At 50.0% G+C, this 19,989-nt stretch overlaps 1 protein-coding gene across 2 annotated transcripts in view; it reads right to left on the bottom strand.

Moving 5' to 3' along the window:
* Positions 1 to 14,946, bottom strand: part of LOC143974387 (uncharacterized) — a 32,074-nt gene extending 17,128 nt beyond the window's left edge. The window contains exon 1 of one of the 2 annotated variants that reach the window (XM_077475687.1): positions 14,864 to 14,946. The gene's annotated coding sequence lies outside the window, so the exon portion shown is untranslated. Of the gene's footprint in view, positions 1 to 14,483; positions 14,623 to 14,863 lie in introns of those variants that run through there. The other variant, XM_077475686.1, reaches the window with a different exon arrangement.
* Positions 14,947 to 19,989: the final 5,043 nt, after the last annotated feature.

Genomic DNA, 19,989 nt, shown 5'->3' with positions numbered 1-19,989 from the left:
AATATTTGTAAAGAAGAGTGGACCAAAATCCCTCCTGAGATGTGTGCAAACCTGGTAACTAACTACAAGAAATTTCTTACCGCTGTGCTTGCCAACAAGGGTTTTTTCCACCAAGCCCTAAATCATGTTTTGCTTGGGGATCAAATTCTTACCGTAAAATCCCTTTCTCTGAAGTTCATTGACAGACACAGCAACCTTAGGGTTATATCGCCCCTTTAGGACGAGGCAGAAAGTGTTAAAAACAGCAACACTTGCACAGTGCCGCCCAGGGGGCAGTCCTACTGGCTATAACCCCTCACACTGTATCCAGCAGCTCAGATTGTCAAAAGCAGTACGAACATAAATAAGAGGGGTGGATGCTGTGTGAGTCAATGAACTTAAGAGAAAAGGATTTTACGGCGAGTAAAAAAAATAAATCCCATTTTCTCTAGCATTCACTGACGGACACAGCAGCTCTTCTTGACCTTAGGGACGTCCCCAAGCAGTGTCAAAGAAACGAGGGGTGGGAACAGCAAAACAATAACTCCACCCTTAACAACTAGAGCTCCTTAACGGAGGAGTTGCAACCTTAAACAGCCGCCTGCAAAACCTTGCGGCCAAAGCAAGCATCCGAAGTTGCGCTCACATCAACCTTGTAAAATTTAATGAAAGTGTGAACGGATGACCAGGTCGACGCCTTACACACCTGGAAAACAGACGCTTGATGTCAGAAAGCCCAAGAGGCACCAATTGCCCTGGTAGAATGTGTCGTGACAGGAAAGAGGCGCCCATCCCCTTATGTCATAAGCCTGAGCCACAATCTGTCTGATCCACCGAGAAATGGTGGCCGATGAGACCAGCCAACGTTATAAAACAGCAAGTTCGACCTCCGAAAAGGAGCCATAGCAGACAGATACACCCGCAGAGCCCGGACCATGTCCAAGGAATGCAAAGCCACCTCTTGTAGGTGCAACGGCTGAGGACATAAGGACAGAAGCACAATGTCCTCGTTTAGATGAAAGGCCGAAATATTTGGAAGAAACAAAGGCTGCGGACGCAGCACCGCCTTTTCCTTGTGGAGGAGCAAGTAGGGAGACTTGCAAGACAAGGCCACCAACTCAGAAACCCTCCTGGCAGATGTAATGGCCACTAAAAAGACTACTTTCTGAGAGTGTGTCAATAAGGGAATCTCCCGAATGTTTTCAAACAGCGGTTTCTGAAGCACCAAGAGCACCAGATTCAAATCCAACGGAGGAAGCGGTGGTCGAACCGGAGGGGCCACATATCAAACCCCCTGAACAAACATACTCACCAATGAATGAGTCCCCAAGGGATGCTAAAAAAAAAAAAAAATAAAAGAAGAAGGACAGCCAAAGCTGATATCTGCCCCTTAATGGTGCTTAAAGCGGGACTGTACTGGGGAAAAAAAAATATTAAAAGCCAGCAGCTATAAATACTACAGCTGCTGACATTTAATGAACGGACACTCACCTGTTCCGGGGTCCAGTGATGCCGGAAGCCGAGGCCGATCGATCTCTCGGCTGCTGCCGCCACCATTCTAGGTGAGGGAATCAGGAAGTGAAGCGAATCGGCTTCACTTCCCGGTTCCCTACTGCGCATGCGCGAGTCGCGCAGCGCAATAGGAATTGTCCGCGCTGTCTCTGGGACCCGTGTGTGTCCCAGCAGACAGCGCGGCAGGACAGGAAGAGGCATAGACTCCCACGGGAGTCTATGCCCGGAAGTGGGTGTAAATACCTGTCTTTGACAGGTATCTCCACCCCCTCCCCCCTGAAAGGTACCAATTGTGACACCAGAGGGGGGGGAGGGTTCCGATCAGCGGAAGTTCCACTTTAGGGTGGAACCTCGCTTTAATGCAAGTTTCTGATCCACTGCTCCCTGCAAAAACAGCAGGATGCTGGAAACTGAATATGTACGTGGACGCCACCCCATCTCCTCACACATGGAGATGTAGGCCTTCCACGTATGATGATAAATCTTCCGAGAAGATGACTTCCGTGGCCTCAACATAGTGGATATTACCAAATACGATGGACCTTGGTCTCTTAGCAGCTGGCTTTTAACAGCCATGCCATTTAAGCCAGTGATGGTAAAGCAGGATGAAGTATTGGACCTTGCAACAGAAGGTCCTCTCGTATCAGCAGTCACCAAGGAACATCCACCACCATTCATACTATGTCGGCCTAACTTGGACACAGAGGCCAATCAGAATTACCAGAATCCTCTCGGCCTCCACTCTGCAAAGCAGACGTAGAAGTTTGAGTAGGGGAAAAAGCATAAATCAGTAGATAATGCCCCCATGGAGCCACCAATGAGTCTGCCGCGTCCGCCCAGGGATCCTTTGACCTGGTCACAAACCTCTGTACTTTCCAATTGAGTCGAGAAGCCAGGAGATCCACATCTGGCGTGCCCCACCTTAGGCCAAGGAGCCGAAATACAGATGTAGCGACCATTCCCCTTGGTCCAGCATCTGACGACTTAGGTAGTCCGTTTGCCAGTTTTCTACTGCGGAATATACACGACCAAAAAAGAGCTGGCACACCGCAGGATGTGAGCGACCTCCAGTGCTGCAGCCAAGCTCCTTGTTCCTCCTTGATGGTTGACATACGCCACTACCGTGGTGTTGTCCGACTGAATCCTGACCAGACACCCCTGCAGCCTCTGTGACTATGTGGAGAAGCACCGCCTGATTGCCTGAAGTTCCAGTACATTGATCGGCATTCTTCCTGGGTCCACCGACCCTGGGCTGCCTGTACGCCCCAAACCCCCCCCCCCCAAACGGTCAGGCTGGCATCCATTGTGATCACAGTCCAATCAAGAGGAAGGAACGACTTCTCGGACCAAGGAGCCAGCGACCTCAGCCGCCAGAGCAGGGAGTCCCTGACTAGCTGGTTCACTCGAATTTGACAATCCAGGAACAACTGAGATTTGTCCCATTTTGACAGAATCTCCTTTTGCAAGACTCGAGTAATTGAGCATATGGTACCACCTCGAAAGAGGCTACCATGAGACCCAAGGCTCGCATGCAAAAACACAGCGACGACCACCTGTGGGACACCAACAACTTCACCACAGCTTGAAGAGTCTGCAGCTTGTCTGAAGGAAGAAAGACTGGCCTCCGAGGAGTCCAGAAGCAGGCCCAGGCGTTGAGTCGGCACCAACACGACCTCGAGGTTCAGAACCCAACCAAACTCCTGAAGAGTTTGCATGGCGATTGCCACATCCTCCATTAATTCTGAGGCGGAAGCTGCCCTCAGACTGCAAATCACAGAAAAAAGGCGATTAGAGAGTCCCAATAGTATCAACCACAATTTAAAATGTGGGCACCAAGGTCTTCTAGGTGCATATGAAATATTCTATGTGAATAGTAGAAATTCCTTCACCAGGAAGAGGGAGCATCACCCCACAGTGCTAGGTAAAGAATCTGCTTACCAGATACAAATGACTTTTTTTTTAATTAAAAAGAAAGTCATGAAGGCTTGTACAGGAATGTGCCTGCTCACATACAGTGGGGCAAAAAGTATTTAGTTAGCCACCAATTGTGCAAGTTCTCCCACTTAAAAAGATGAGGCCTGTAATTGTCATCATAAGTATACTTCAACTATGAGAGAAAAAATGTGGAAACAAATCCAGACAATCACGTTGTCTGATTTTTGAAAGAATTTATTTGCACATTATGGTGGAAAATAAGTATTTGGTCACCTAAAAAACAAGCAAGATTTCTGGCTCTCACAGACCTGTATCTTCTTCTTTAAGAGGCTCCTCGGTCCTCCACTCATTACCTGTATTAAATGGCACCAGTTTGAACTTGTTATCAGTATAAAAAAAGACACCTATCCACAACCTCAAACAGTCACACTCCAAACTCCACTATGGTGAAGACCAAAGCGCTGTCGAAGGACACCAGAAACAAAAAATTGTAGCCCTGCACCAGGCTGGGAAGACTGAATCTGCAATAGGCAAGCAGCTTGGTGTGCAGAAATCAACTGTGGGAGCAATAATTAGAAAATGCAAGACATACAAGACCACTGATAATCTCCCTCGATCTGGGGCTCCACACAAGATCTCACCCCGTGGGGTCAAAATGATCACAAGAATGGTGAGCAAAAATCCCAGAACCACACGGGGGACCTAGTGAATGACCTGCAGAGAGCTGGGACCCACGTAACAAAGGCTACCATCAGTAACACACTACGCCCCCAGGGACTCAGATCCTGCAGTGCCAGACGTGTCCCCCTGCTTAAGCCAGTACATGTCCGGGCCCGTCTGAGGTTTGCTAGAGAGCATTTGGATGATCCAGAAGAGTATTGGAAGAATGTCAGATGAAACCAAAGTAGAACTGTTAGGTAGAAACACAACTCATTGTGTTTGGAGGAGAGAGAATGCTGAGTTGCAACCAAAGAACACCATACCTACTGTGAAGCATGGGGGTGGCAACATCATGCTTTGGGGCCGTTTCTCTGCAAAGGGAACAGGACGACTGATCTGTGTACATAATAGAATTAAAGGGGTCATGTATAGTGAGATTTTGAGTGCAAACCTCCTTCCATCAGCAAGGGCATTGAAGATGAAACGCGGCTGGGTCTTTCAGCATGACAATGAACCCAAACACACTGCCCGGGCAACGAAGGAGTGGCTTTGTAAGAAGCATTTCAAGGTCCTGGAGTGGCCTAGCCAGTCTCCAGATCTCAAAATCATAGAAAACCTTTGGAGGGAGTCGAAAGTCCATGTTGCCCAGTGACAGACCCAAAACATCATTGCTCTAGAGGAGATCTGCATGGAGGAATGGGCCAACATACTAGCAACAGTGTGTGACAACCTTGTGAAGACTTACAGAAAACGTTTGACCTCTGTCATTGCCAATAGATAGATAACAAATTATTGAGATGAACTTTTGATATTGACCAAATACTTATTTTCCACCATAATTTACAAATAAGTTCTTTCCAAATTAGACAATATGATGAGGGAAAAAAAAAAAAAAAAAAAAAAAAAAAAAAAACACTCCTCCCCGGATGGTTAGGCATGGGATATAGAAAAAACAAATGGATGCTTCCATAGCGTACCGTATATACTCGAGTATAGGTCGATCCGAATATAAGCCGAGGCCCCTAATTTACCACAAAAAAACTGGGAAAACTTATTGACTTGTGTATAAGCCGAGGGTGAGATATGCAGCAGCTACTGTTACAGCTTAAAAGAGTGGAAAATAGGGTCAACAATGCCCATCTGCAGCTGCATACCTCCCCGTGTCCATCCCTGTGTCCCTCCCTGTGTCCCGTCCCTCCCTGTGTCCATCGCAGCCTACTTGTGCCAATCTGCAGCCTCTGTGTGCCATGCCGCACCTCTCCTCCTCGTCTGACAGACGGCGGCCATTCCACTGTTCAAAAGCCACGCTTCTCTGTCTGTGATAGGCGGAACACTCAATTTCCCAGCAGTCAGTGTTCCGCCTATCACGGACATCCTCTCATCCTCGTCCGTAGTATGAGAATGAGCGGATGTCCGTGATAGGCGGAACACTGACTGCTGGGAAATTGAGTGTTCCGCCTATCACAGACAGGGAGGCGCGGCTTTTGAATAGTGGAATGGCCGCCGTCTGCCTACCTGATCTGCGTGACTCGAGTATAAGCCGAGGGGGGCACTTTCAGCCTAAAAAAAGGGGCTGAAAATCTCGGCTTATACTCGAGTATATACGGTAATAAGGTTTATTAAAAGTATTTAAAAACATAACAACAGAAAATCCAAATGGCCCCTTACATTTGTTGGTGTCCACCCGACACTGGGGCTGCTCGCTTATCGGTAGTGGTGCTGTGCGTGTAAGCCGTGAACCACCTCTGTGGTTAGCATGCATTCCACCCGATGATTGCAAAAACCAAGGATACCGGAAGCGGGATAGGATCATGTTACCAAGGTTACACTCCATTTAACCCTAAAGTCAAGAAGAGCTCCTGTGTCCGTCAATGAACGACAGAGAAATACAGTTTTTTTTTACTACATTAAGTGCTCTGCCTATAAAATTCAGAGGGGTAGTACCAGTACCGTGCTTTACAGCACTAGGTTTTCCTTTTTTCTCTTTTATTGTATTAGATGGACCAGGAAATTATACACACACTGCCAATCCCTGCCTTATTAAATCATGCTTCCTGTTGATAGATCATCAAAACTGCACCGTGTACTCGAGATGAGGTCTGGTCTCAAGGTACACAAAATTAAGGGAATTTTGTGGCATTCTAAGGCATGTCTATTGCCTTATGCACACTGCAACTGTCAAGCGCCCATTTTACAGGAGTTTGATGGGTCCATGAACACATACGTTTTTTAGAGGAAGAGACGTTGTAGCCTAGGTTACACATTGGTGCGATTTGGCATGCCGGCAATGGCACCATCCAAATCAGTGCGACGCCACACCAATTCCCAAAAGTAGTTACTGTACTACTTATGGCAGACATCCCTGCAAAAATGAATTTCAGGGAGGTTGCAAACCCATTTCAGAAGGTGTTGCTGCTCGCCGTTTCGCGCAACCCCCCCCCCCCCCCCCCCCAACCATCAGAGTCTGAAGAGTTCCTCTTTACATCAGGGTAACAGAAATAGATTCCAATGGTCCAAGTTCCCACCTGTGCAGTGCGTTCCAATGCAGCCAACAAAAGTAGAACATGCTGCATATTTTTGCATGGAACTACACTGGTACATGGCAAGACACATCAAAAAACACACGAACGCATTACAAAAAAAAAAAAAAAAAAACACACTGGAATGCATGCCATGGGCGTCCGCAGAACTTTTTCCAAGGGGGGGGCATCATTTTAAGGCCACTCATGCTCCGCCCCTTTTCGACAATATCATGAAAATCTTTCCACTGGTAATACATATGTGTTATATAACCGATAATTCATCTTAATTTTGTATTGGAAGTTACCCTGGCGGCTGTGTTCCATGCCCATATAGCCTAGAGAATGTACATCTTTTTACATTGCAATACATCTGTTGTGGCCATATTTTGATCTCATACTGTCACTGTATAGACTGTTTTCATAAAGATAAAAATATGGCAACAACAGATGTATTGCAATGTAAAAAGATGTACATTCTCTAGGCTATATGGGCATGGTACGCAGCCACCTGAGTAACCTTGCGGACGCCCATGCTTTCAAAAACCAGCCCTGGAAAAAATTTCATACCAGCCTCACAGCATTATTATACCAGTCCAACAGCATAACGTCATTATTTTCTTGTTCATGAAAGGGAAAACCATACATTTTACCATTTAATAGTGGTAAGTGATCAATCATCAAGGGGGACCCCAGGAACTCAGAACGTGGGGGGGGGGGGGGGGGGGGCACCTTCTGCAGAAAGAATACTCGAAGGTAAGGGGGTGGGTTACTAATATAAAAGGAGGAAACCCTTTATATCAGTGCCCCTTACATTATCGTATTCACTCCCCCCTTACATCAGTGACCCCCCCCCCCCCCCCCCGACTGGCCTGGTGGTGCTTTCACTGACCTCCTCTCAGGTGCACTGTGCAGGGCTCAGTCAGTCGGCTCCAGCTTGGTGGCTCTGGTTTTATCCTATAGTCTCCTGTCCACAGTCCACACAAGTCTGACTTCTCCCATGACCTCCATCCCGGCGGTGCTCCCACTCTTGACTCCTCTCCAGACTCCCTCAGAGACTGCAGACATGCTACAGGAGATGGTCAGAGACTGCAGACTTGATGCAAGAGCTCAATGCAGCCTCACCAGTGCCCATCAAATGCAGCCTCACTGTGCCCACCAAATGCAGCCCCTCCTGTGCCCCATGTCCCAGTCTGCAGTCCCTGTCTGTGGGAAGGTGTGTTGTTGATGCTTGGTACGGTACCTTGCATGCCAGCAGGATATCCATGATGGCTAGCAGCAGGCAGGGTCTGTTCTCGTTTTGGATGGGGACTGTGCTCCTTCCACAGGATCTGTCTGCTGTGAGATGGAGTGGTCCCTGGCCACCTGGACCTTCAGCTGTCCTCATTTTCCAGCCCCAGTCAGCCTGTCCTCTGGTCCTGGGGAAGTGGAGAGTACTGGGTGGGAGTTGGAGAAAAGGGGGAGCAAACAGTACTGGCTTGGTTGGAGAACACATGGGTGGGGGCAAAGAGCGAGGGGAAGTGGAGATCACAGGGGTGGGGAGAAGAGAGTGCTGGGGGGGGGAACTTGAGAGCACTGGGGGCAATAAGAACAGGGGTAGAGAGCACGGTAGGCTGAGAGCACTGGGGGGGGGGCTAAGAGTGTGGGGTGATGAAGAGCACGGGGGGGGGGGGGGGAGAAAAACAGAGGTGGAGAGCACGGGGGCTGGAGAGTACTGGGGGGTACAAAGAGCAGGGGGGAGTGGAGAGCAATGGGGGGGGAGCTTGAGAGCACCAGTGGGGGCCAGAAAGAACAGGGGTGGAAAGCACAGGGGACTGGAGAGCACTGGTAGGGTTGGAGAGCACGTGGGGTGGGGGCAAAATGCAGGGGGAGTGGTGATTACAGGGGTGGGGAGTGGAGAGTGCTGGGGGGAGCCAAAAAGAACAGGGGTGGAGAGCACGGAGGGTAGAGAGCACTGGGGGGGCTGGGAGAACACCAGGGGGCAGAAAGAACAGGGGTGGGGAAAATGGAGGGCTAGAGAGCACTGGGGTGGGGGCTGGAGAGTGATGGGGAGAGCTGAAGAGCACTGGGGGGGTAAAAAGAACGAGGGAGATCACTGGGGGGAGTGGAGAGCACTGGGTGGGGGGCAGGAGAGTGTGGTGGAGGAGAGCACTGGGTGGGGGGCAGGAGAGTGTGGTGGAGGACAGCACTGGGTGGGGGGCAGGAGAGTGTGGTGGAGGACAGCACTGGGTGGGGGGCAGGAGAGTGTGGTGGAGGACAGCACTGGGTGGGGGGCAGGAGAGTGTGGTGGAGGACAGCACTGGGTGGGGGGCAGGAGAGTGTGGTGGAGGACAGCACTGGGTGGGGGGCAGGAGAGTGTGGTGGAGGACAGCACTGGGGGGGGGGGGGGCAGGGAGCACAAGGTGAACTGGGGACAGTAAAATAAGTTGGATAGGAGACCCCCTGCAGCCCCCCATCCTCCTATCCAGGCACTGTGGCACACAGGGTGGGCTGTACCTGCAGCATCTCCTCCTATGGATAAAAGTGCTGGCTGGCTGTGTACGGCGGCGGTCGCTCTGTAACATGGCCCCGCCCCCCCCAGATCGTCTCGTGTGATAGGCGGAATGTTGATTCTCTCTACTATCACACAAGCAGGTCTGGGGGGGGGGGCCACGTTACAGAGCGGCCGCCGAACACAGAGGCAGCCCGCTCTGTGATCCAGAGGAGAGAGAGCGGAGGATGCAGCCGCCGGCGGACTCAGTAAAAAAAAAATGCAGCATGGCGGCAACACCTTGGGGATTCCAGGGGAGGGGGCACTTGACCCCCCTTGCCCCCTGCTGCGGACGCCCATGATGCATGCATTGAAAATGCGTGTGCTTTCAGAAATGCATCTGGATCACAAAAAAGTGTGGTATGAACCAGCCCTGAATCTATAACACAAAACACAGACAGTACCTGAAAACCTGTGTGATTATTCAAAGCATGTGAAGTAATGTATATTGAAATGTGTTCCACCGATTAGACATTTTCGGATTTTGTTTTGAATTTTCACATTTATATACAGTTTCTTATCAGAAGCACAAAAAAACTTCTGAAGCACAAAATAAAAAGGGGGGGGGGGGGGGAATAAGGGTAAGAGATTTAGGAGACAGAAGGAAGAGTTGGAGGGGGAGAGCTCGGTCACACTGTTTACTCACAGGCTGGTCCCGGAGGCTCAGGCTAACTGTTCATGAAGAGGAGATACCTGCTGTTTCAAAGTTCCCGCCCACACATCTTCTTCACTCCTAATGCACAGCCACAGGAATTGGAGTGAGGGGAGGGGTGGCAGCAGGAGTTGATCAAGGTTTTTCGCACGCCTATGGGGCGGAGTAACAGTCTGGGACACATAGGAAGTCCCGAGCTGCATGCCCTGGCTGGGAGGATGGGGCGGCTCGGGCTGCTGTGGCTGACAGTAGTGATGGGAAGTCCGGATCGGTTCATTTCGAACTGCTCACTGAAATGAAATGATTAAATGAATCGATTCTTCGGTTCACTTGCTGAGTCTACTGACAAGCAAGTGAACCGAAGCTCTGATTCAACCATATTAAATGATTAGAATCAGAAGATCGATTTACACAGAAGGTTGGCAGGTCCTTGGGACGTTTACTTTGATTTAGTTCATCGGCGCAGAGCACAAGTCTATTGTTGTCAGATTAGCTCACTGTCATGAATTTTGGTGATACACAAACAGCTGTGTCGGGCTGGGTTCACACTTGTGCCATGCGGGAACCCTCCGATTCCACTACGGGTTCCTGCATCGCACCCGACTCACGCGACAGTTCACAACGACATATGCGAACTGCTGGGGAGTGTCATACAATGTTAATGACACCCCCATTTCAGCTCGCATGTTGCACTGCAAAGTGTCAGTTTGCACATGAATCGGATCGCATGGGTGCCATGCGATCAGATTCTGGTGCGGACCAAAAAAAGGGTCCTGTGCAAGTTTAGTCCGAATGCGATACGATTTCAGGCATACTACCTGTATGGCTGAAATCGCATTGCACGGACATTGCCTGTGATTTGCACTGCAGTGCAAATCGCATGCGATTTTGCACTATGCAGCAGTTTGAACTAGCCCTGAGCCTAGGTTTCCGCAAATTTGATGGATAGCAATGTTAACTGTGAAGTTGCCCCAAAATGTAGTTCACATGCACACAAACCCCGCTTTTCATTTAAGCTCTGTTTCCACTGGTGCAACTTGTCCTGCGACTTGGGACTGCAAAGTTGCATGACAAGAAGTACCCGATTTCCAATGAGTACCATTCATATCTGTGCGACTTCAAGTCACAGCGACTTCAAAGTAGTCCCTGCACTACTTTGGTCCCATTTTAATGTGACTTGAGGCCCATAAACCTCCAGAATACACAGGCTTGCTTCAAGTCGCAGCAGAATCATGCAACTTTCAGGCTTTTCAGGCTAACGCAGCCTGAAAGTTGCACAATTCTGCCGCAATTTTGATGCGACTTTAAAGCAATGCCTGTGTATTCCGGAGGTCTATGGATCTCAAGTTGCATCCAAGTGGGACCAAAGTAGTGCAGGGACTACTTTGAAGTCGCACAGATACGAATAAAACTCATTGGAAATCATAGAGTACAAAGTCGCAGGACAAGTTGCACAAGTGGAAATGGAGCCTAAATGAAAAGTGGGTTTTTGTGCATGTGAACTGCATTCTGATGGGCCAACTTCACAGTTAACATTGCTAGCCATCAGATTTGCCCGTAGTCTTTACAGCGCATGCGCAGGAACGATGATCAGATTTTACTACCACTACCATGGGCGAAGTACCCCTGGTAGTAAAATTCAATCGTTAAGGCTATTTTCACACTTGTGCGACTTGAAAGTCAAGTTCTTTTGCCATGATTTTTGCCACGACTTGAAGCAATGTCGGTGTAATCTTGAGGTCTCTGCCACAAGTCGCATCAAAGTCGGACAAAAGTAGTACAAAAACTACTTTGAAGTCGCACAGATATGAACTGAACTTGTTGAAAATCATGGGGTGTGACTTGTCATGTGACTTTGCAGTCTCAAGTCGCAGGACAAGTCACACGAGTGTGAAAGGGCCTTAGGCTGTCCGTACCACCTTATCACTGCTACTACCTCATTGGTTTAGTGTATTGTTTTACTGGTGGTGACTCATGGTTCTTTCAGTGTACTGTGTTCTAAAAACTGATATGATTATTTTAGGCCCCTTTCACATGGGACAGATCAGTAATGATCCGCCCCGTGATGATCCGCTCGCTCAGCAGGGATCGCTCCGTTGTCCCCGCTGAGCCGGCGTGGGACAGGGCGGTCTCTGCAACTTTGCAGGGACCGCCCTGTCAGCTCTCCGCTCTTCTCTATGGGGGATCAGATGAGCACGGACCGTCTGTCCGTGTTCATCCGATCCGCTCTGCAGACGGATAGAAAAAATAGGATTTTCCTCCGTCTGCAGAATCGGACAATAGCGGAGGCGGACGATAGCGGGTGTCTGCGGATGTTTATCCGCAGACACCCGCTATCCCATAGGAATGCATGTATATCCGTATTTCATCTGCAAACAGATGAATGAAATACGGAGATAATGTCCGCATGTGTGAAAGGGGCCTAACTCGGTGTACTGTGTACTCCTGACTCTTGTTTTAAGTTTGTATCCAGTTCCTGAGTGTCACTGTGCTTTGAGTCAGCTGATTGGTTGCAGGGAGGGGCGGAGCTCTCTCACTCTAGGACAGTGATGGCAAACCTTGGCACTCCAGAAGTTTTGGAACTACATTTCCCATGATGCTCATGCACTCTGCAGTGTAGATGAGCATCATGGGAAATGTAGTTCCAAAACATCTGGGGTGCCAAGGTTCTCCATCACTGCTCTAGGATCATATTACCAGGCCTGCTCTGATATGTACTGAGTGCAGAGTGAACTGTTTCAAACGAATCAGTTCACTCAGATGAATCGATTCATCCAGTTCACTGAAAAGAATCGATTCAAAAGAACAATTCGTTCACTGGACATCACTAGCTGACAGCCGGGAGATCGTGCCGCACTCGCGGGTGTCCGTGAGTCCGCCGCCAAATGCGGGTGGCTTGAGATGTCTGACTTATGTCTATACGAATTGCACCCCGAAGTTGCCATATGTGCAGCAACCCCCAGATGTCTCTAAAATTGCCCCCGAAGTCAGACTAATATGTGGGTATGAAATAGTTTTCAATCCACCGGTCAGTGCGAACCTGGGCTTTCAGGCAGAAATCTGAACGCACCAAAATCACGTTCAGGAGAAGAATGCTTGTGCAAAGAAAAAATGCTCCACGTGCCTATGCTAGGTGCATTTGGTGCTTGAGTATTTATTAATTTCAGTGGTCATAATAAATCATTATTTTGACCAATAAAATGAATGAGCACCTAGGCGGCTTTAGGTGCTTTTTTAATGCTGCTTTTCTTCTGTCAGAAGGAAGGTGTTCAGAAGGGCCCAGTTTGCATGAGGCCTATGAGACACGAATTCCCCAGATAGTATGCTGCAGTGCCAGGGAAAGGTCATCTAGAGCCCAGGACGAACATGGCAAACTGCGCTCCCCCCAAAGATGTATGAGAATTACACGTTAGTAAAAATCCTCCCCACAAACAAACTAAAGCATTAATCTGCAAGTTTACCCCTAAGCATAAATTCCCCCTCCTGCCAGCAAAATGTTTTCCCTTAAATCCCCCAGCAAAAATACCCCCCCCCCCCAAAAAAATTAAAAAAATCACCCCTCCTAGCACAAATCCTTTATTCCTAAAATGTCCACATCTTCTACCCCTCCAAATCCCTTAAATCACCACCCCTAGTACCCCACCACAAATACTTATCCCCTGCCTCGCAATTTTCTTGAGGCCCTGTCCTCCCCAACTTAGAGCAGCGTTCCACCCAGAAGTGGAACTTCTGCTTATACAGTTCCTGACACATTTGACACCTTTTATCGGAGAAGGGGGACTCATTTTTGACAAGCCCCCTTTCCCACTTCTGGGGACGGGGCCCGATCTCCCAGAAGTTTGGCCCCTGTCTGGGCCAATTAGAAAGCGGAGAGCGCTCAGGGCATGCACAGTAGGGAACAGCTGTGAAAGCTAAATGCTTCACTGCTGGGTTCGCTTACCAGGGATGGCAGCGGCAGCACCCAGGAGTTGATCCAAAGATCGGCTGGGGTTTGCCGACATTGCGGGCTCCCTGGACAGGCAGGTACTGGGTAAGTCATGAGTAAGGATGAGATCTGGCGCGTTTGCACACTCCATGTGCAGAGCCCACCAGGAAGTCGGCACGGTGCTGCGCTAATCACAGGCAATGAGACATTTTCCCGACGTGCGGCTGCAGAGATTGGCAAATGTCTCACTGCCTGTGATTAGCGCAGCACCACGCTGACTTTCTGGCGGGCTCTGCACGTGGATTGTGCGAACATGCCGCAGCTCATTCTTAGTCATAAGTAAGGATGAGCTCAGGCGTGTTTGCATACTCCATGTGCAGAGCCCGCCAGGAAGTGGGCGTGGCGCTGCACTAATCACACGCAGGGAGGCATTTTCCCAACGTGCGGCTCCAGTGATTGGGAAATGTCTCGCTTCCTGGCGGGCTCTGCACGTGGAGTATGCGAACGCACCGGAGCTCATCCCTAGTCATAAGACATTTGCGAAAAAATTTTAAATTCTACCTGAGCTCCCCATTTCCCAACACTGGACATCATATTATTCTTCAAGCAGGGAGAGAGACGGTTAACAAGAATGAAAGTGGAAAGGCCAAAGCCCATACACTGTCCTCAGTGACAGAAATCTCAAATGATTGTGTACGTTCTCCTTCCTGTGTTCGTATTGCTGGTCCCCCTGCACACACACATATTACACAGCTATTAGACGAACCTTACCAGTGTGCCCAGCTCTGGTGAATGGCCGCTTTTCTAATATTACTTTCAGCATACAAGACGGTGCAATCCTCGCTTTGAAGAGGCGACACCAGGAAGTAGCACTTCAAATCACACTGAACGCCCTCTCTACGTCCTGTTTTAGCTCGATGTGCCCAAACCTTTATAGATTATTAATAAATAGCCATAACCGAGCGTTCTATTTTCGGCGATAATTACATTTTGTGACAACCTTGTCTGGTTAGATGTTGAATTTTAAAAGCAGCGAATTTATGTCAGATTAGCAAACCTATGAGATAAAAAGGCTTGCAGCTGCTTTTACAATTCAACATCTACCCGGTCAGACGGAATTTTAAGTACTGTATTTAACTATAAAAACTCACTTTACTGTTAAAATGAGTGTAAAATGCAAAACTCCGGTGGGTGTAACAATATGTCCGATTTCTCCCTTCTCACTGTATTCTTACTGTGGAGGAGTTGGGGTGTAAGAAGATGGCGGCGACGGAACGTCACTTCCGTTACACATTTTGACGGGTCGCCGAATCTGACGAAACACTGGCTATTCCATCTGCTATAGGGACCCAGAAGTGACATTACACAGGAAAATGAAGTGGGCGGGAAATTAACTTTCAGTTCAGTTCACTGTGTGTGGGGACATGGAGGTGCAGCATGAGGGAGATGTTTGACATAGGGAAGCAGGTTTCAGGTTACAGGGTGACGTGGTGGTGCAGTGTCAGGTCTACAGGGTGATAGGACTTTGGGAAGCAGGGTGGCATGGAGTTATGGGGTGGCGAGGATTTCAGTGTAGGTGTGACATGGGGGTGAGGGAGTGCAGTGAGAGTTAAGGATGAGCTCAGGCGATAAGCATACTCCACGTGCAGAGCCCATCAGGAAGTCGGCGCGGCGCTAGTCACAGGCAGTGAGACATTGCCCCAATGGGTGGCTGCAGAGCTGCAGTGTCTCACGGCCTGTGATTAGCGCAGTGCTGCACGGACTTCCTGGCGGGCTCCGCACGTGGCGTATGCAAACACCCCTGAGCTCATCCTTAGTAAGGGTGACTGGGCTTACAGTGTAAGGGTTAAACAACGACATTGGTTTGTAGGACCCAGGTGCCAGGATGCAGTGTAAGGATTATATGGGAGTGTGGAAACTGAGTGAGAGTGTGCCGTTTATAGATTACAAGGTGTCAATACACGTAGGATAATATAGCTGAGGTGCAGTCTTGTAGTTTGGTTTTGTGCTGCCCTAGGCAAGGCCAAAATCTGACCCCCCCCATCTAAATTTGACCCACCCCTTCCTTTCACACAAGCAGTCCAATTAGATCTGCTTCTCTGTTTTTCAGTTGGATCCCCTCCATTCTCCTCTATGGAGCTGCAGGTACAATAATACGTTAAAAACAAACGGAAGGAGATCTGTTCCCTTCCATCTGGGCAGATCGGATGAGATCGCAGTCAGGTGTAGTAGAGTCCGTTTACACCTGCCCACCCTTAAAGTGGGTTCAGTGGAGGTCGTGTGTGGTTCAATATACAGTGGCAGACAGGCAGGTAAGTAACTTTAAGACCCCTTTCACACCAGGGCGTTTTGCAGGCGCTATAGCATTAGAAATTGCAATCCGCCCTAAAAAAGCTGCACCATTGTCTGTAGTGTGAAAGCGTTGTGCTGGCAGGACGTCAGGGAAAAGTCCTGCCAGCAGCTTCTTTGGAGCGTTGAAGGAGTGGTATGTTTACCGCTCCTCCACCGCTGCTCCCCATTGAAATCAATGGGGCAGCGCTGTAATACCGCCGGCAAAACGCCGCTATTGCGTTGTATTGCCGGCGGTTTAAACCCTTTCTCGGCCGCTAGCAGGGGGGTAAAAGCGCCCCGCTAGTGGCCGAAATGCGCCGCAAATCGGTAAAATGCCGCTAAAAATATTGGCATTTTACCACTGACGCAATGGGCGGTGTGGTGTGAAAGGGGTTTAATGCAGAAGAGTCAAAGCATGTCTATTCTGCATTAACATTCCTGCCTGTTCACCCATTTTAAAACTCAGGACTAGGGATGAGCTTCGTGTTCGAGTCGAACATAAGTTCGACTCGAACATCGGCTGTTCGTCCGTTCGGCGAATTCCGAACGTTATGGGGCGTTCGCGCCAAATTCGTGTGGCGCTCACGGCCCACAATGCACTGCGATGGCGCAGTGCATTGCTGGCTCATGATTAGCCAAGCATGCACTGTGACCCCGCATGCTTGGCCAATCACAGCGCCGGCAGCGAGGAGAGCCATGATTGGCCACAGGCAGAATGCCTGTGGCCAATCATAACTCAGACTGTGTAGTACACGCCCCACACTATATAAGGCCGCCAGCGCGGCGGCCTTGTGTAGTGTGTTGGCGTCTGTAGCAGTTAGTGGATGTTCTGTGTATCTTCAACACAGTATACACCGATCGTTATCGGCCGATTTTTCGTTCTTGCTCTTCTGTAGTGGTTGTTGTCTGCGTGCCCTGACCGCAGTATACTCCGCTATATTCACCTATATAGCTAGCGATATATCTATCTTTTATAATAGAGCTTGCAGTCAGTGTTAGGAGATTGTGCGTGCTGTCTGCGTGCTCTGAACCCAGTATACACCGCTATATCCACCTATATAGCTAACTATCTTACTAGATTTAAATAGAGCTTGCAGTCAGCGGTAGGAGATTGTGCATGCTGTCTGCGTGCTCTGGACCCAGTATACACCGCTATATCCACCTACATAGCTCTTCTCTATTTGAGCCATCTGCCATCTGCAGGAGTTAGTGGAAGTTGTGTGTGCCTCCAGCACAATATATACTACCCAATTGCTGGTTTTCCCAACTCCCTTCAGGCCATTACCATGTCTGGAAGGCCAGCAAGGAGAGACAGACAGGCGCGAGCCAATAAAAGAGGGCAAGCAGGCTCTGTGTCTAGAGACAACAGTGCTGGTCGTGGACGCGGTGCATCGTCATCATCAGCACGTGGCCATGGGACACGCTTGTCCTTCTTTTCGGCAGCTGGACATGTTGAGCCGCAACATGCCAACGACTTGGTAGAGTAGATGACCAAGCCCTCTTCATCCTCCTCATCCTCTCTCACCCAGGCTCAGGGTACTAGCAAAGCAGCTGCCAACGCATCGTCTTCCCTCCTCTCAATGTCATCATCAGTGACTCCTTCCCTAGACCCACCACATCCTCCTGTGGAGTCTCCTTAACTCTTTGAGCACATTGTTGGGTATATGCTCCAGGAGGATGCCCAGTGTTTTGTATGCTCTGATGATGATACTCAGGTAGAGGAAGGCAGTAGCATGAATGCAGAGAGGGGATGCTCAAGAAGGACAGCAATCTGGCAGTCATGTTCCACAAGGTGCAGCATACTGCCAGGTTTGCTCCAGCGATGATGAGGGCACTGACTCCACGTGGGTGCCTGGTAGGAGGAGGAGGCACATGTCCAACGAGGCAGGATGCCCTCCGGGGGCCAGCTTAGGGGCAGCACACTGACTGAATCACACCGCAGAGCTCCGCCTGTACAGGGCGCTGCCTCTGCGTGTTATTCTAAAAGTTCTTTGGTGTGGGCCTTTTTTGAGACGAGTGCATCGGATAGCACCGCTGCTATTTGCAACGTATGTCTCAAGCGTATCTTGCGTGGCCAAAACATCAGCCGCTTGGGCACCACATGCTTGACCAGACATATGTTGACCTGCCATGCAGCTCGTTGGCAAGCGTACCTCAAAGACCCACACCAAAGAACAAAGCGGACCTCTCCTTGCTCCTCATCAGCTGGGATCTCCAACCCCACTAGACCTTCAGTCCTCTCTGAAACCTGCTCTGAGAGGAATGAAGGTGTAGAATTAGGTGTGTCACAGCCAAGTGCTTCCGGGCACTCTGCTAGCAGTACACCCACATCCGATTATAGCAGGCAAATGTCCCTGCCCCAGCTGCTGGACCGTCAAAAGAAGTTCACTCCCAGCCATCCACATGCCCAGCGGTTGAATGCTAGCTTGGCTAAATTGCTAGCACTTCAACTGCTGCCTTTTCAGTTGGTAGACTCGGCCCCCTTCCGTGAGTTTGTACAATGTGCGGTTCCTCAGTAGCAGGTCCCCAAACGCCACTTTTTCTCACGGAAGGCGATTCCGGCTCTTTACCGGCATGTGGAAGGCAATGTCCTTGCCTCGCTGGACAGGGCGGTCAGCGGTAAGGTGCATATTACCACTGACTAATGGTCCAGCAGGCATGGACAGGGACGTTTCACGGCCCATTGGGTCACTCTTCTGGCAGCTGGGAAGGATGCAGGACAAGGTGCAGTAGTGTTGGAGGTTGTTCCACCACCACGCCTCCAAAATGCTACTATTGGTTGTGACACACCTCTCTCCTCCACCCCCTCCTCTTCTTCTTCCTCCATGGCCTCTTCCAGTGCTCTGTCCTCAGAACCAGCGGTGCTCCGTAGGCGTTCCAGGGGCTACGCAAGTACGCAGGCAAAACGATGCCGTGTTTGCGCTGGTTTGTTTGGGGGACCGGAGTCACACTGGGGCGGATGTTTTGTCAGCTCTGCAGGGGAAGGCTGAGAGGTGGTTGACGCCACGCCAGCTTAAGCCAGGAATGGTGGTTTGCGACAATGGCACCAACCTCCTCTCCGCCCTCCGACAGGGACAACTGACCCATGTGCCCTGTGTGGCTCACGTCCTTAACCTGGTGGTGCAGCGGTTCTTGGGCAGGTACCCGGGCTTACAAGATGTCCTGAAGCAGGCCAGGTAAGTCTGTGTGCATTTCCGCTGATCATTTAATGCCTGTGCTCGGCTGCCTGAGCTCCAAAAGGAGTTGAACCTGCCCAAGAACCGCCTTATATGTGACATGCCCACCAGGTGGAACTCAACGTTGGCCATGCTGCAGCGGCTGCACACGCAGCAGAGGGCCATCAATGAGTACCTGTGCGACTACGGCACCAGGACAGGGTCAGGGGAGCTCGGTTTTTTCTCACCGCGCCAGTGGGGCATGATCAGGGATGCATGCACTGTCCTGTCACCGTTTGAGGAGGCCACAAGGATGTTGAGCAGTGACAGTGCATGCATCAGTGACACTGTACCTCTTGGAGCATACGCTGCGTGGAATAATGGACAGGGCACTTGAGGCAGAACAGAGGCAGGAAGAGGAGGACTTCCTTGCCTCTCAAGGCCCCCTTTATCCAGACAGCGTTCCTGCTGTCCCACCCATCACACAGGAGGAGGATGAGTGTGTCAGCATGGAGGTGGAGGCTGGCAATCAGCAGCAGCAGTCTTGTAGGGATGATTTACAGTCCCAAGAAACCCGTGGACTTGTACGTGGCTGGGAGGCGGTAGCTGCAGGTCATGTTGTCCTTAGTGACCCAGAGGACTCCGGACTGAATGCCTCAGCTAACCTACGCTGCATGGCCTCCCTGATCCTGCGGAAGAATCCTCATATTCTTCGGATCAAGGAGAGGGACCATTACTGGCTGGCCACTCTCCTTGATCCACGGTACAAGGGTAAGGTTGCCGACCTTATT

Source organism: Lithobates pipiens, unplaced genomic scaffold, assembly GCF_037356315.1.
Source record: "Lithobates pipiens isolate NorthernLeopardFrog02 unplaced genomic scaffold, aLitPip1_a1.2 Scaffold_13, whole genome shotgun sequence".
Taxonomy (NCBI): domain Eukaryota; kingdom Metazoa; phylum Chordata; class Amphibia; order Anura; family Ranidae; genus Lithobates; species Lithobates pipiens.
Note: the sequence above shows the minus strand (reverse complement) of the source record. Positions and strands in the feature narration are given on the sequence as shown.